A 14,605-nucleotide genomic window follows, 5' to 3' on the forward strand; every position below is an offset into this window, starting at 1 on the left:
CTAACTTTTCTGGAAAATTAATATGAAATTAAAACTTCCTGCTCTGGTTATGATGACTAAAGTGAAATTTACTGATCATTCCATCTAGTATCGCAGGTGCATTCTGTCTAACGATCTTAATCCACTTTCTCATTGGATAAGTGGCAGGATCACAAACTCAGTTCTCTGCATAATGCTAGGTAACACCCTTCAAAGCAATTTTAGCTGAAGCCAAGCATTATTTGGGAACATGCAAAGATTAATAGGCACCGATTGTTGTCTATGGCAATAAAATCATTCAGGGGAGATCAGAAGTACAGCAGATTAGCTCTGTCTTTATGTGCATGCCTCCTTTCTGAAAAAACTTCAGTCAAAGCAATAAGGCAGGTTTCAATGCCCACTGTTGTTCAGCTGAAGGCTGTGTCACGGCTTATATATCTGCTTTCCAGCAGTAACAATGCATTAGCTCATTAGTAGTTTAATACAGAATAGGTCTGGAGTCCTTCAAGGAATAGTATATAGCCTTTTTTGTTTAATCATGATTCTGATAAACAGCTACAAACTGCTTCTTAAACTCTAAGAATGAGTGAAACAGTGTCAAAAAGAGACAATAACCATGTAGTATATTCAGTCAGGTTATTGATATAAACCTTCTTCCCTGATTAAATCTCTAAAAGTTCTGTGCCATCGTAAGACAGGCCCCGATATGTTTAATTCAAAGATTTGAAGTAAAAATTTCAAAAGCACCACGTCTCACTAATTCACTTTCGCCCTGGGAGCTGGAATCACCAGGTTGCAGTGAGACTGAGGTTTCTAAGCATCTCAGTCCTTTTAAATAATGCGATTTTTAACACAACCTGATTTAAAAAAATGGTGAGAAATGTTCCATTCAAAATTTCACCCTGTTCTCCATAGAAGGTAGGGGATTTTCTTTGGGTGGGTGCAGCACATGATCTATTGTTTATTACAAAATATTTAGTGATCTTGATGAGGAAAACCAGTCAGTCCAGATTTTAGAGATTAGATTTTTATGTTTAAATTGTCCAGAGACTGAAGCAGTAGGATCCTAATGGAATTTTATTTTAGAGAAGTGATAATTGATACAATGGCCAGACACTTTTGAAAATCCTACTAAAGCATATCTATATTTTTAGAAAAGCACCTAAGTGCCTTTGAAATTTAACTCCAATATATTATAAATCTAGCTCCCATCAGACTCTATATATTTTCATGAAAAAATAGTAATCATTTTCCACATGACCAGAAAACCAGGATGCTTACCACCATCCTCAGCTGATAACACCTGCCTTTGGCACACAGTATGGTATTTGATACAGGCACGTATTTAATGCTGCAAACACATGTGTAATTGTCACAAAATCAGGTTAAACATCAACTTTTCATGCAACTCTGACAGCCTTGGCAGGACTTTAATTCTAAAATCCCACTGATGGATCTTTCTTAAATACTCCATTTTAAGAGAGAAAAATCCATTTAGGTATTAAATATTGTAAAACATCCAGACCCTGGAGTAGCTCGCAATATGTAAATTGATGTAAATGATCAGAGTAATAAAGTACTATAAATTCTTCTTAAAAGAAAAAAAAAGTGAGAAAATAATCTTCATTTTCTTTGGCTCACCCTTTCTTCTCAGTTGTGCTTTTTAATGGTAGTGACTGAAAGGAATTAATTTAATGCGAACAGGTACAGTGTTGAAAAAGGATGGAGTTGATGAACATGGAAAAAAATGCATTCTCTATACAGAAACTGGAATCTCTCACATTCTCTCCTCAAGACTTTATAGAAATGCAGGGTGGAATTTGAAAATATTCAGCCCCCCCCCCCCCCAAAAAAAAAGTATGTGAATGAATTACTACCATCATGAATGGGACTGGACTGAGAGTTGGAATTTATTGCCCTGAATGGATCTAATTCTTAGTTTTTGTTTGTTTATTTATTTATTGTCACAAGGTATTTTGAAAGTAAGTGGTGAGTGCAATGGAAAACAACTTCAAAGAATGTTTGCCGACTGAGGTCTCTCTCTGTTTTCAATTTTTACTAGCATGTACATCCAACTTTATTCATTTCCTGAGCTTTTGGTCTAGTCTGTAAGGCAAACTGTATGTCTAAATTTGGCTGTTCATTGTGGAACTTTCCTTTTGGTTAAAGAGCATGGTGTTGCTATATTTAAGAAGACGTTATCAGTTTTTACTTTCTTAGAGGCCTCAGCTACAACAAAGGGGCTATACATATATAACTTTAATACTAATCATAAAGTAGTAGTGATAAAATGTAAATAACACCTTCCACCCCATAAATGGTGGCTTTCATCTAACCGTTGCTCAAAAAAATTTTTTTTATACCAGTATTAATCAGTTGAGTTTTGCAATGTTCTCATGGGGTAGGTGGTATTACCAGGAATACAAGGAATACAGACACTGCATCTGTTCTTGGGAAATAACAGTAATTTGGCTACCAGTGCTGCTATCATCAAGGGAAATTTTTTGGAGTTTCCTGAGGGAACAGAGGAATAAAAATACTAGTGACTTGTGGAGGAATTAGAAATTTAAACCGGGAGATAGTGGCACAGCCTGTTGTTTACTTGGAGTCTTACGGATGTCTGCTCCTCCTCCCATCCTCCCGCCTCACTGACAGGATCAAGGAGAAAATGACCTGGGCCCCCAGATCCCTGACCACCGTCCCCAGAGCTCTGAAATCCCATTTGATACTTTCGAAGTTGCCCTTGGCCAATATCGTTGGTGCCAATGTGGAAGAGCCATAGGGGGTAATAGTCAGAAGCAAGTTCTTGGGTTCTGTTTTGGTTTATTGTTTGTTTTTAATATTCCGTTATGAATTCTCTCTTTAGGAAAAAACAAGTTGAATTCTAAGTAAATTTTTACATTTATATGGAGAAATGTTAAGTCATGAAGATATTGCAGATATCAGAATTGGTGATGAGTAATCCTCATAATTTCTTTTTTGCTAGGTAAACCTACAAGATTTTTTAACCTAAAGTATTTTTAATCTCTTACCTCTATTCACCTGAAGTGGCCATCACATAGACAGATATAGTGGCTGGATGGTTTATGATCCCATTAAAACTACTTTTGCTTCAGGCCAGGTCTAGGAGAAATTCCTTCTAGAAGGAGTCTCTGAGAATTGACAACCTGTATAATCAGCTGAGCCTATATGAGCATTATATGGTTGAATTAGAAATGTTACATCATCAGCTTTCTTGCAGTTTCTCTTTCCTAAAATACCCTGAAATTGACTTTATGGTGTAATGGCATATTTGGTCCTGAATCTAGACAGCAGCCAATAGTGAAAACTTAATCTGAGGTTCCAGAAATTGTTAAAACAGGATCTACCTCTCCTTAAGCATCACCAGCATTCATAATGAAACCGAAACAGAATCACCAGCCCATTGTCATTTCAATGCAATAACTTTCCAGATGCATCAAAAGTTTTTCATAAAATTTTTCACCAGGTGGTTCACAGTGATGTTGAACAATATGTGACCATAGAACAACTGCTCTGTATTAAGATTATATGGAAGGTCTGAGTCATCTGCTGCTGCAGCCAGTAACAGTTCAAGAATAGGCCAGGAGCATGCAGAAATGAAGAACGAAAAGAATAGGCTACTAGCAGATGATAATTATTAAGGACAGAAAAAACAGAACAGAACCCTAATGTCTTCCCTTCATCCTGCTGCCCCCTTCCCCTCCAAAAAAATCAATATAAAAGGAAGAAGTACCCCTCTTCTTTTCCGGTTCCCCACAAGGAAATATGTCCATTTTCAGGAAAAGAAAAATCAAGACCTAAAAGATTCTCCTTAAAAGCAGGTGTTGGAATATCTTGTGGGGGCTCTGCTTTGCACATCACAACCTGCATCTCGTCCATGAATCAGGATCTACAACTGAATTGTGTCACCCATAAAAAACCTTGACCAGAGATTCCCAGGTGAACATTTCTCCTCTCATCATGAGAAGACCATGCTGAGAGCATTTCATGAGTAAATAGATGCAGAATACAGCTTTTTTAACTCTCCAGCTTTCTGTTGAAAGACAGGTACAAATGTTAAACTTGCTCTGGAGAGTGGGAGGCAGGACAAAAAGGGAGAGTTAGAGTTCAGTGTATTTTTGCAGTAGTCATGACAGAGAATGAACAAAGCACGATGTAAAAAAGAAAAATCACCCTTTCTTCTCCGAGACCATAGAAATAGAATAAAAATGGGCTTTTGAATGTTCACCAAGATCCTGTCCTGTTTGTCAGCCTTCACAAATTTCTTAAATCCCCTATATCATCATTCAAAACTCATAGTAGTAAGATTCTGTTTCCAACGAGTCCCCAGACAGTGTTTGTATTTTCCTACCTAAGAGACCCCTTGGCCTCCTATTTACTCCTGCCAGAGTGCAAATCAGATGTACGCAGGCAGTTTGGGTATCAGAGTTTGGGCTAAAGCCCAAGTCCCAAGCTGCCATAGGCATAGAGGTTACAAGGGACCTCCAAAGATCACTAGTCATGACTGAACTCTTAGTTTGATCTCTCAGAAAGGTAATTAATAATAAAAGAAACAAGTAGCTATATACTGGGAAATTCAAGTGTCTTCCCTAAGTCTTATTACAGCAGTGGTTTTTGTTCCTTTAATCAGGACAGTTCATAGGAGGATGATAGCAGTTTAAACTGAAGGACTGAAAAATTAGAGACTGACGGTAATGAGAAGAACTGAAGACTATGGTGGCATGAAGTAGCAGAGGAATAAAAGACAAAGGACAATGAGATGGAGAATCATTCTGACAAGGGCAGAAGGCCGTGACCCCAGTGCACGTCTCTCCTTCCCGACAGTCAATGCAGGACGTGCCCTTCTCCTTGGAATAGCTCAGAAATTCTCCACCAGGTGAGTCACAAGCCAAGAAGTTACTTACAAAGCCTTCATTTGCAGGAAGAGTGTCTGGATGGTCTCAGCAGATCTCCTCTCTCTAGTACCTCTGACTTCATGATTGTGCCTGAGCTTTGAGAGTGTTATGCAGGTAAATATGCTTCCGCTAAAATAAGTTTTATTCCCACCAGCATGACTTACCTATTAGATATAATACCTGTGAATCTTTAGATTTGTTTCTTCCTCACAGCTGTAGTATTTTGTTAATTAATCTTCACCACTGTAATTTTTCTTGTGAAGAGAATGAGAGATGATTGTTAGAAAGGCCTAGATACTGATGGTGGGTATAGTCAGAGAGCTGGAAATGAAGAGGTGTGAGGAAGATTTTTTTTTTTAACTGATAGTTATAGCTTATATTATTTGATCGGGAGTTAAACAATCTGTTTCTTTGACAGCATATTTTAAAAGAGCTTGGCAAGCACATCACTGAATGAGTTGGAGGGAGACCACCCCCTTGTCCCAAGGCAGATGGAAGGATGGGAGGAAATGCATTTAAGACAAGTTTTCTGTGCCTCCATTTGGGCGGAAGAAAGTAGGCCCCCCGTGGACACTGCATACTTTTGCCTAAGCAGAACAAATCTGAGCATGAGTCAGAAGGTAAAGTGAGATTATGGTCTCTGAAATGTAAGTTATGAATAACTGTTTTTTCTCACTCATTAGCCTTTTCATTTTATCCATTTATTTTGTTTCAAACTGACATTTTTTCATTTAAATAAAAGTTGATCGTATTTTAAAGGAAAAGTATCTTTGCTTATCAAAAATTAAAACATTTTCATTCAAAAATACGGAAAAGAAATTCAGAAAGACCAATTTGGTAAAACCATGACAAGTTAGTGAAACATTATCAAGCTGAACCTCTGTTTTTTTCTAAAAATAGCTTTCCCAAAATTTGGCATCCGACTCTAAAGAAGTTAAGACTGTGTATTTCTCAACAGCAGCAGAGTGTCCTAACTTCCCAACACCTAAATACAGCAGTTAAAATCCTTTCACTCAGTTACTAGGTGTGTCGATTCCTGCCCATCCTCTGTCCCTTCAGAGAAAGGGCCATCACTTCACTGCAGTTACTGTTGATATATTTGTTCAGGGGTGAATCCTGTTTTGCACTTGCTCTCTTTAGCTAGGATATGTTGGGCTGATCTTTGCAGATGAGCTCAGCTGTTTTCTGCATCAGACTCCTCGGCTGGGGTTATCAGACTCTGTCCAGTTATTTGCTCCACCTCTTCATAAATGAAATACTTTACGCTGTGGCAGAGGCAGTGTTTTCTCCTGCAGTTCCCGATCGTCAGCTGACTGCCTGAAGATCAGAGGCAATCCATATCTTACCAGTCTCTGACCTGTATTTTAGAAAGACAGTTATCTCTTTGAATGAAAGTCCTGTCATTGGAAAACAGCCTAATTTTAATGTCTGGAAGCCATGGAAATCCCTCAATGTGGTAAACAGTCCCATGGAGAAGTCCAGTAGGTGGTACACCTCACATGTCTGACCTTCACCAGCAAGTGTTCCTTTTTTGTAGTTGGCAAAAGACAAGATAATCAAGCAAGTGTCACTATGCAAACCTGTCGGGGATAGTGCCCAAGACAGAGACGTAAATTCCAGATAGGCAATGGCAAAGAATGCGGCAGCATGAATAACTGTGCTGGTAGTTCATGATGGGTGTTTTCAGGATGTCGAAGGATACTGCATGAAGTGCCATAAAATGGTACATATATTGATTTTGTGATTGTTTTTAAATGTAAAACACCTTGACATCTACAAAAGAGGGTTCTAATAAATCAGAAAAAATACAATGCAAAGGCAAGGCAAAAGGACTGGGATCAAAAAATCTCTGCTAACAGCTGATAGTTGGTGATTTGCTTCATTTAAGAATAATTAAGTTGAAGTTTTCTTTAATCACTTTTATGTGACTTACCTAAAACTATATTTTATTTGTTTAATTGGAAAAGGATTCCAAGACCCTACAGATGCAGATCTACATATACATACATCTGCTAGTTGATAGTTGCTGCAGAATTGTAGGTTAGGAAAAAATAAACTGTCTGGCACTCATTCAAGTTTATCTGTTTCACTAAGTCAGAGTCTTTGTTATTTGCATTGTTCCTAACTGTTGGGTTTGGGGTCCCCCCCCCTTCGGAGTAGCTTCAACTATGAGCCTGATCTGGTTACATATTTCTTTTAAACTTTACTCTTCAAAAAGTATTGCAGAGTCAGTATGTTGTCACAGTGCACTCACTGAAAATGCCCACTAATGATCTGGGAAACTGAAATAGTCCTCGGAATGGTTAAGGAGAATTTGCAGGAATTCCTTCATGCAAAGCTGGGCACCCTAAAAGAAAAATGCTTTCGAGTTCAAACTGTTGTTTATTTTGGAGCACGTTTCTCTTTCTGCTTTCAGTGGTGACCTAGGAATGAGCTCACAATTGGAAGCAAATCTGTCTTCTGTTTCCACTCCTAAAGAATTACCTACTCTCTGAAAGTACATATGGTTATTGATGGCCTTACACCAAAATTAGGATTTGGAATTTTGTGGAAAAAATAAACACACACACACATGTACACGTGTGTGTGACACTGACAGATTTCAGTTAAAAAGCTTGTTGAAACATTACAATAAAAGAGATTGAATTTGTAATAAACAGAAGGCTTCCTATATTCACAAGTGTTCTGCTTTGTGCTTGAGCAGGAAAATATCTAATCTAGCATGACTGTGCAGGAGAACAGCAAAAACATATTGTTTTGTAATGTGCACATGGTCTGTGTAGCATTTGGCAGCATCTCAAACTGAGATCCAATTAACAACCTCTGTCCTGTCTTTGTGTGGGGTTGTTTAATATTGTTTTCTACAAGTGGATCATGTGGACTGGTGCTTTTGGTGATTGGTTACTGTTTCGGTTACAGTTTTGATGACAAACCAAGTCTCCCTGCACTGTCCTCCAGAAGACTAGCACTGCAGAAGATGACTAACATGAAATCCCAGATCTCGCTCGTCTCCCTTTTGCCAAACTGAGTGTAGAACATGGGATTTTGGAAACAGTAAAACAAGCAGGGTTTTGTGTCAGCAGGGCCAGTATTAGGTAAAGGCACATGTCAGTCACCTAAGGTGGTACTGTCAGAAATGCCTTCATCCTGATTTCATATCATCTTCAGCTTTTCTGAGGTCTGACCTTCTAAGCACATGCTCCCGTAAATCCCTTTCTCACACCAGGACAGCTGGGTCCAGGATCCACTCTATAAATGCATTTTGAGCTTTGCCATTTTGACCTCTGCCTGATGGCTTGGGGAAGAGTTTCTGAGAGTCAGTGAATGACAGCTGGCCCACCAGGATGCAGAGATGGAAATTTGTTCCAGTACAAGTTAAGTTAAAGAGAGATGGCTTTATTTTTCCTTTTGCAACAGTTAACCTATTAAACTAAATCTTGACAGAAAGCCAGATACAGTAGTGATGGACATGGTATAACAATATGAACAGAACAAAAAAAAAAAGAAAAGGCCCTAACTTCCCTATTTGGTGAAGTGTCATCCTGCTTTGAAGTCCCTTATTGAAATCCCAGTGAAATTACCTGGCAACTGATTTCTTAAGTTTGCTTTGGTTCCTCCTCATACATACCTCTCTTGCTCCATTTCCCGCCCTTTCGTCTCTCTCCTTCACACATTTCAGGAGGAAGGATTATGAAAAACAAAACCCACCATAAAACTGAAATCTACAGATGCAGGAGAGACGTCTCTTAAGTCATTCCTTCTCTTTTTTCACTGATGTATTCTCTCAAGAGTGATAATCATCTTTTTTGAAATGCAGGTCTAAGACGGAAGGAATTTTTATCTGGAAGAATAATATAAATTAGCTTTGACTGCCAGTTTCCACTGATTATTACTTTCCAGGCGGAATTCCTACAAATTCTTGAGGCATGACCTCTGATGAAAAAATAAACCCCTTTAAAACTTGTTTGAGAAATTCCAGATAACTTTCACAAGAGATTTAATTTTAGAGCATTAACACAATCTTGGTTGGAAAGATAAAACTACAATGCAGTTATTTGGTAGGAGTCATTACTGAACAGTGAAGTCATTTGAGCTTATTTTACTGTGCTTATCTTTTTTTGCTCTCTTCTTTTCTCTCAAACTAATTTTATTATGCATTACTCAGTGCACTCTGGATTCACCCTCATAAAAGGATAAAGTATCTCAGCAGATATCCAGGCTTAGGCAGTCAGTTTGAGAGTAAACTCACAAGCCTTAGTTATCTACACCAAACAGTCAGTGCACAGGGTATCGTGTACATATTGTCAGTTAGTGTTCATTAGCTTGTAAATCTTGGGGTTTTGAGGCTTAAGCAAAGGTAGAAGCTGCAACAGATAGAAAAGAGCTGTTTTAAATACCAGTGCCAAGCACTTACTAATGGCAAATGCATCTTTGAATCAGATTTCACCTCTCCTAAGTAAATAAATTAAAAAAAAAAAAAAAGCACCAACAAATCAAGAAAGCAGCTCTTCTGCACCTCCGTTTGCTCTGCAGATACATGAGAAAGTGGAAAACATATGTTGGAAGTTGTTAGTTTATACTGCAATAATTTTTATACTTTTTGAATGCTTAGGGCCAGAGTCTGATCCTCTCCTTGCAAAGCTTCCTTACGCCGCAGTGAGGGGCCCCGATTCTGGAGGCGCACAAGCACGTGCTCAAGGTGCCATGCCAGGATCAGTGGTGATCTGTGCAAGCATCTGCCCACTGGCACCCAGCTGCTTGAGCAGAGCTATACAGTAAGTGGATGTTCATCTTAAAGTGTATCAAGAAGTAGAATAGTGACACTGACAGACAGCTGATTCACCAGCATTTGCAATTACAGCTAGTAGCTATTCAGGGTACTTGCCTCAGTGCGAAAGGATGAGAGCTGCAGTGCTGTGAAGGCAAGACACCAAATACATGGGACTGTCTCCTCACATGTTACTTCAACCTTGTCAACTGCATTATAGCTGGCTGAGACTTTCCAAGTAGAAATCAGGCTCTGGTTTCCATTCATTTTAAATGGGAATTAACAGCTGGCTTTGGTCCCTTTGAGATGTCCAGCTCTACTCTCACCTGTCTTTGAAGCAACACACATTTATTTTTTCAACCTGATTTCTTTTTTCCAAAGTGCTCCTCTTTCCACACAAGCAATAACCGCTAGTACTCCACAAGACCCACGTCTGCCGAGAGATGACAGCTGGCTTCCTGTATGTAGGTCTCTGCCCACTGATACTGGTCTGAATGTCTTATGTCTCTGTAGGAGTAGAGACAAACTGAGGATAAGAAGTTGAGCGGGTCATTAGAAGTTTCTTTTATGTGTGAGGACTAACTTAAAATAAAGTGTAGCCTTTCCTTCCTGACAGCTGCTTACAACCAGCTGTCCATTCTGCATGAAATGAACATGATTGCTTTTTGGCTAGAAAAATAGCCTTTTGGGGAGCAGGTTTCCACTTGGAGAAAGTCCCTATTTTCCTGTAGAAGCTTCAGATTTAGTCCTCCCTTATCCCCTTCTTTGCCCCTTCTTTTCCATTAGCCCATATTGCTCATCTCACTGGCAAAGTGGAAGAACAGAGTGGGGAAGGAAGAAGGAAAGCATCCCAGAATTTCATAACTAAAAATCCTTGCTCTCGTTCCATTCACATTTTTGCGGGCACCAGTCTTTTGGCTACACTTCTCTCCTTCTGTCTACGCCAGGTCAAAAAGGTACTCTGCCTTGATCTCTTCCTCTTCTCTCTTCAGTGCTTCCCCTGTCTGCTGACTGCTGCCTTATCCATTTCCCTAAATGCTATCTATATAAACTGTAAAGGAGAAAGGAGCATTAACCCCAGCAGAAGCCTTTTGGAACTGGTCTGAACTGGTAATAGAATAATTCTGGCTGAACTAGACAAGAAAGAAAAAACAGGTTCCAGTTTCTGCATTTCAGCTCAATGATTATATGGAACAATACCTGCATCCAACAACATCTTAAGATATGTATCACTGCATCCCTGGTGTTTATATATACACTTTTCCCCTCCCCCTTCTAGAAGTCCCCAACTACCTCAACCAAATTAGCTGGGTTTTCTACCGACTTAGCTTTATGGACGTGCTTATTCAATACAGCCTGGCACAGGTTCTCAAAATTTTCTCTTTGCCAGGGTCATTTAAGTTTGTCATCACTGTGTGTAGACTACAAGGGTGTGATTGATAGTGCTGCTCAGCAGGGTTTTGTTCACCTGAATTAAATGCACTTAAAGAGCCTAATTTGGAAAAAAAGTTATTTGAATACCAAAAATTTCTCTCTTGTTTTATGAGTATCTCCATAAAGTACCCACTGGAACAGGTCCATTCCTAACTTGACCAAACTTATTAACCAGAGTTAGAATGGAGCTCATTCCTCTGAGAAATGTAGGCTTTTGTTTTTAATAAAACATGTGGGCCAAATTAGTAAGTAAATAAATGAATGACTTTCAAGAATCCCAGATAACACTTGCTGAGCAATGGGTCAGGCCAGATTTAATCTAAAAATCTTTCTGCTGCGTGTAAATGATTATGTCATAGCATTTGTCTTTAATTACTAACCTCTTTCCAAAGACTTGACTCATGGCATGTTTCTCGGTTAACCACAAAAACTTGTACTACAAGATTTGTCATATAGATTCTTTTTTTTTCCTACAGCATTGTTAAGCCCTGGCTCCTGAAAAAGGAATGTAACGATCTCTCAGAGATAGACACTTGGACTTTACAGTAGTAAGTGGTTTTTTTTTTTAATAAAGTTTCCATATAAAGGAAAAAGGCACTTTTGACTCATAAGAAATAGTGTAACATCCCTAATATTGACAGAAAACCACAGAGATGAAAGTGTTTCAAATACATCTATATAAATATCTCTTTATAAATCCAAATACGAAGGAGCACTTTTGTAAATCTACACGCCAGGATTTCTGTAGTAGGTTCGATGCTTTTTCTATGTACCATGATGGCCATCCTCCACCAATGGCAGGTATTTCAAAAGAAGGTTCAACCTCTCATTGTTCCCCTTATCTGTAAAATACTTCTTGATATTCATGGACCCGTTCCTCTGTGTGACCTGAGGTTGAGGTGAGGATGATAATGAATACTATCTACTCTGTGAATTAACAGGCCAATCTGGGAACCTAAAAAGGGTTTGACAAAAGAAAAAAAGTGAGTCACACCTACACTCATTTTCTTTTAATGAAAATGTTGACCTGATCTTCACCCAGCTCTGAGAAGGACACTGTGATTCCACTGGTGGTTTTGTAATTCACAATGAAAGTCAGAGGAGATAGATGTAACAAGCAGAACTAGTTTGTGTGGATAAGCTGGAAATCTAAAATGTTTTTTTACGTGCCTCTATATAACTTGGCACTGGTATGAAGAAAGTGATGGGTACCAAGTGCTGTGAGCTGATGGTACTTAGGACAGAATAGACACAGGCTCCTGCTGTCTTTTAAAAGGAAATACGGCAGTTGAAGGCTGTCAAGGAAGAAGTACATTCCTTTAGTAAATTTATGCAGCACTACAAGGCACTTTCACAGGAACTGTTCAACTCCCTGCACTTTAAATTTCAGCAAAGCTGCTGTCAAAAATGCACTAGCCTTATGAAAAATTGAAAGCTTATCTGCTAAATATCCTTAACAGCATCTCTTTTTCTCCAGAGTCTCTGACTATTGGCCTTATATTCTCCAGTCAGGGACAGGAATGCCCACACAGTATATGTAACCCATCACAACCAAACAACTGGCTGCAACATATAAGAGGAGACTTATAATGAACTGCTTAGGCTCAAGACACTGAGTAGAAGTCTTGAAGGATAAACATATTGCCTATTCACTAAAATAAGTAACATCTGAGGAAAGAGCCACTCACCTGTTGATATGCCTCAAAGTAAAAGCTGTATGTGCTCTCTACAGCACTTGCCACAATTCATTTGCTCAGTTGGAGTGTTTACTCAAAAAAAAAAATCTATATATATAAAAATATAGGTGGTCTGTCCTTTTTAAAAAGCAGGGAGGGCCACTGATTAGGATAACTTTGTCCAGCTGTTGACTGGCTCTAGTGACATCAGGTAGGAAGTGCTGAGAGTTTCTGGTTACAAAAGAGTAGGGAAGAAATAGAGGAAGTTATTATGTTGTAGTCGGAGGACTTAGAACAACTGAAAGGAGCAGGTTCTTTTTTTGGAGTAAAGTCTCAGTAGGTACAAGAGTCTCCATCTACAATAGCAAGCTAGCTCTGAAAGTAAGGGGGACACCTCATTGCTAAACCCATGTGCTAGGGAGGGAAGTACCATCTTAGACACTGACCTAAATTACTGAAAGAAACAAAAACTATTCTCTACTATAAGCAGCCAAAACTGGGACAGAAACAGAGAAATGGAGGTCAGGTGAAGGGAAAAGACAAATCTGGGCAGCTATCTGCTTTTGGGATAGCTCTGATAGGTCCTACAGCTCTGGTTTTATTCTGTTCTCTTCCTCTAAGTTTTCCTGCCTCCAGAGCTCCTTGTGCTTCTTTCTCACCCCACCCCAGGATACAATTCACCATCTACAAGTACTAGATCTTCTCTTATCTAGCCAGGCATTTCTGATCAAACTTGTTTTCTCTTTCTGAATCCCACCTCCTTTCTTCTTTATTTCCTTATCCTCCTCACTGTATTAGGCAATTCATTTTTGCTTGTAGGCTTGCAGTATTTCCCTCCTACAGGTCTCTATACATCTTATCAAGGTTCCGTGTTTTGAAATGTTGCTGGTTTTTTTTCTGGTGTTCTTACATTCCCACCACCTTCTGTAATGCTACATATTTGTTAACTGTTGTTGACAGGGCTGGCTTTGTTTGCCAGCTGTGATAGCTCACATACTGCACTTGAATCTCAGTTACTTGTTTTCTTTCTAACCAACTTTTAGTAGCCTGAAAATGAAAATGAGTTCAGTTTTGGGAAGATAAATGAACCTCCTGTTATGAAAGATATTTTGTATAGGGTATAAAGTAGTAATACCTTTTGTTAAGATCCTTGATACGGATGTCAAGTGTGGACTTTAAGGTTCCAAGGCCAAGACTTAAAAAATTGTTGTGAATTGTCTCTTAAGTCCTTCAAAGGGTATAGAATAATAAATAAGACCTATGACAGTAGAGGATTGATGTAACATTTTCCTGACTCAACATCCCCTACCTACCTTCCTATTTTAAAGATGCGGGCAATGTAAGTACACTGGTTTGAAAGTATGTGTTTCCAGTGGAATTCTTACAGGCTGAAGAGACTTACTGCTGGGAGTGTGTATTAGACTGTAATACCTTTTTACCTTCCCAGAAGTTCAGAGGGGCCCAAAAGGTCTAGCTAGAAAATCTAATCAATTCTATTTAATAGGTTAAAGCATTTCTCCCAAAACATTCCATAATTTTTTGTAATAGCTTGCTTTGGGACTGCATATTTTAATCCTCTCTTTAACAAAAAATGATCCACATAACATACCAAAGCAGACAAATTAATAGCTTCTGTAGAGGAGGAGAATAACTGATTTTTTATTGTTCAACTGTTACAGAAGCGTACTGGATACATATGATCTTTCCCTACTTTAAATGGTCTAAGTAATGAAAATCAAAGTCCTGAGAGGAGAATTTAAAAATTTCACTTATTTTCACATGTTCACTAAGCTTTTTCCATTGCAACTATGGTTTTAGTGATACCAGCAAGA

The 14,605-nt window shown here is 38.7% G+C and overlaps 1 protein-coding gene across 6 annotated transcripts in view; it reads left to right on the forward strand.

Annotated features, from left to right (window-relative positions):
* LYPLAL1 (lysophospholipase like 1) overlaps positions 1-14,605 on the forward strand; it is a 78,582-nt gene that overhangs the window by 50,301 nt on the left and 13,676 nt on the right. For 5 of the 6 annotated variants that reach the window (XR_010388583.1, XR_010388579.1, XR_010388581.1 and 2 more), the window contains 3 exons: positions 4,631-4,876; positions 5,314-5,515; positions 11,574-11,645. The gene's annotated coding sequence lies outside the window, so the exon portion shown is untranslated. Of the gene's footprint in view, positions 1-4,630; positions 4,877-5,313; positions 5,516-9,507; positions 9,671-11,573; positions 11,646-14,605 lie in introns of all 6 variants that reach the window. The other variant, XR_010388580.1, reaches the window with a different exon arrangement.

The sequence above is a fragment of the Dromaius novaehollandiae genome, chromosome 3 (assembly GCF_036370855.1).
Source record: "Dromaius novaehollandiae isolate bDroNov1 chromosome 3, bDroNov1.hap1, whole genome shotgun sequence".
Classification (NCBI taxonomy): domain Eukaryota; kingdom Metazoa; phylum Chordata; class Aves; order Casuariiformes; family Dromaiidae; genus Dromaius; species Dromaius novaehollandiae.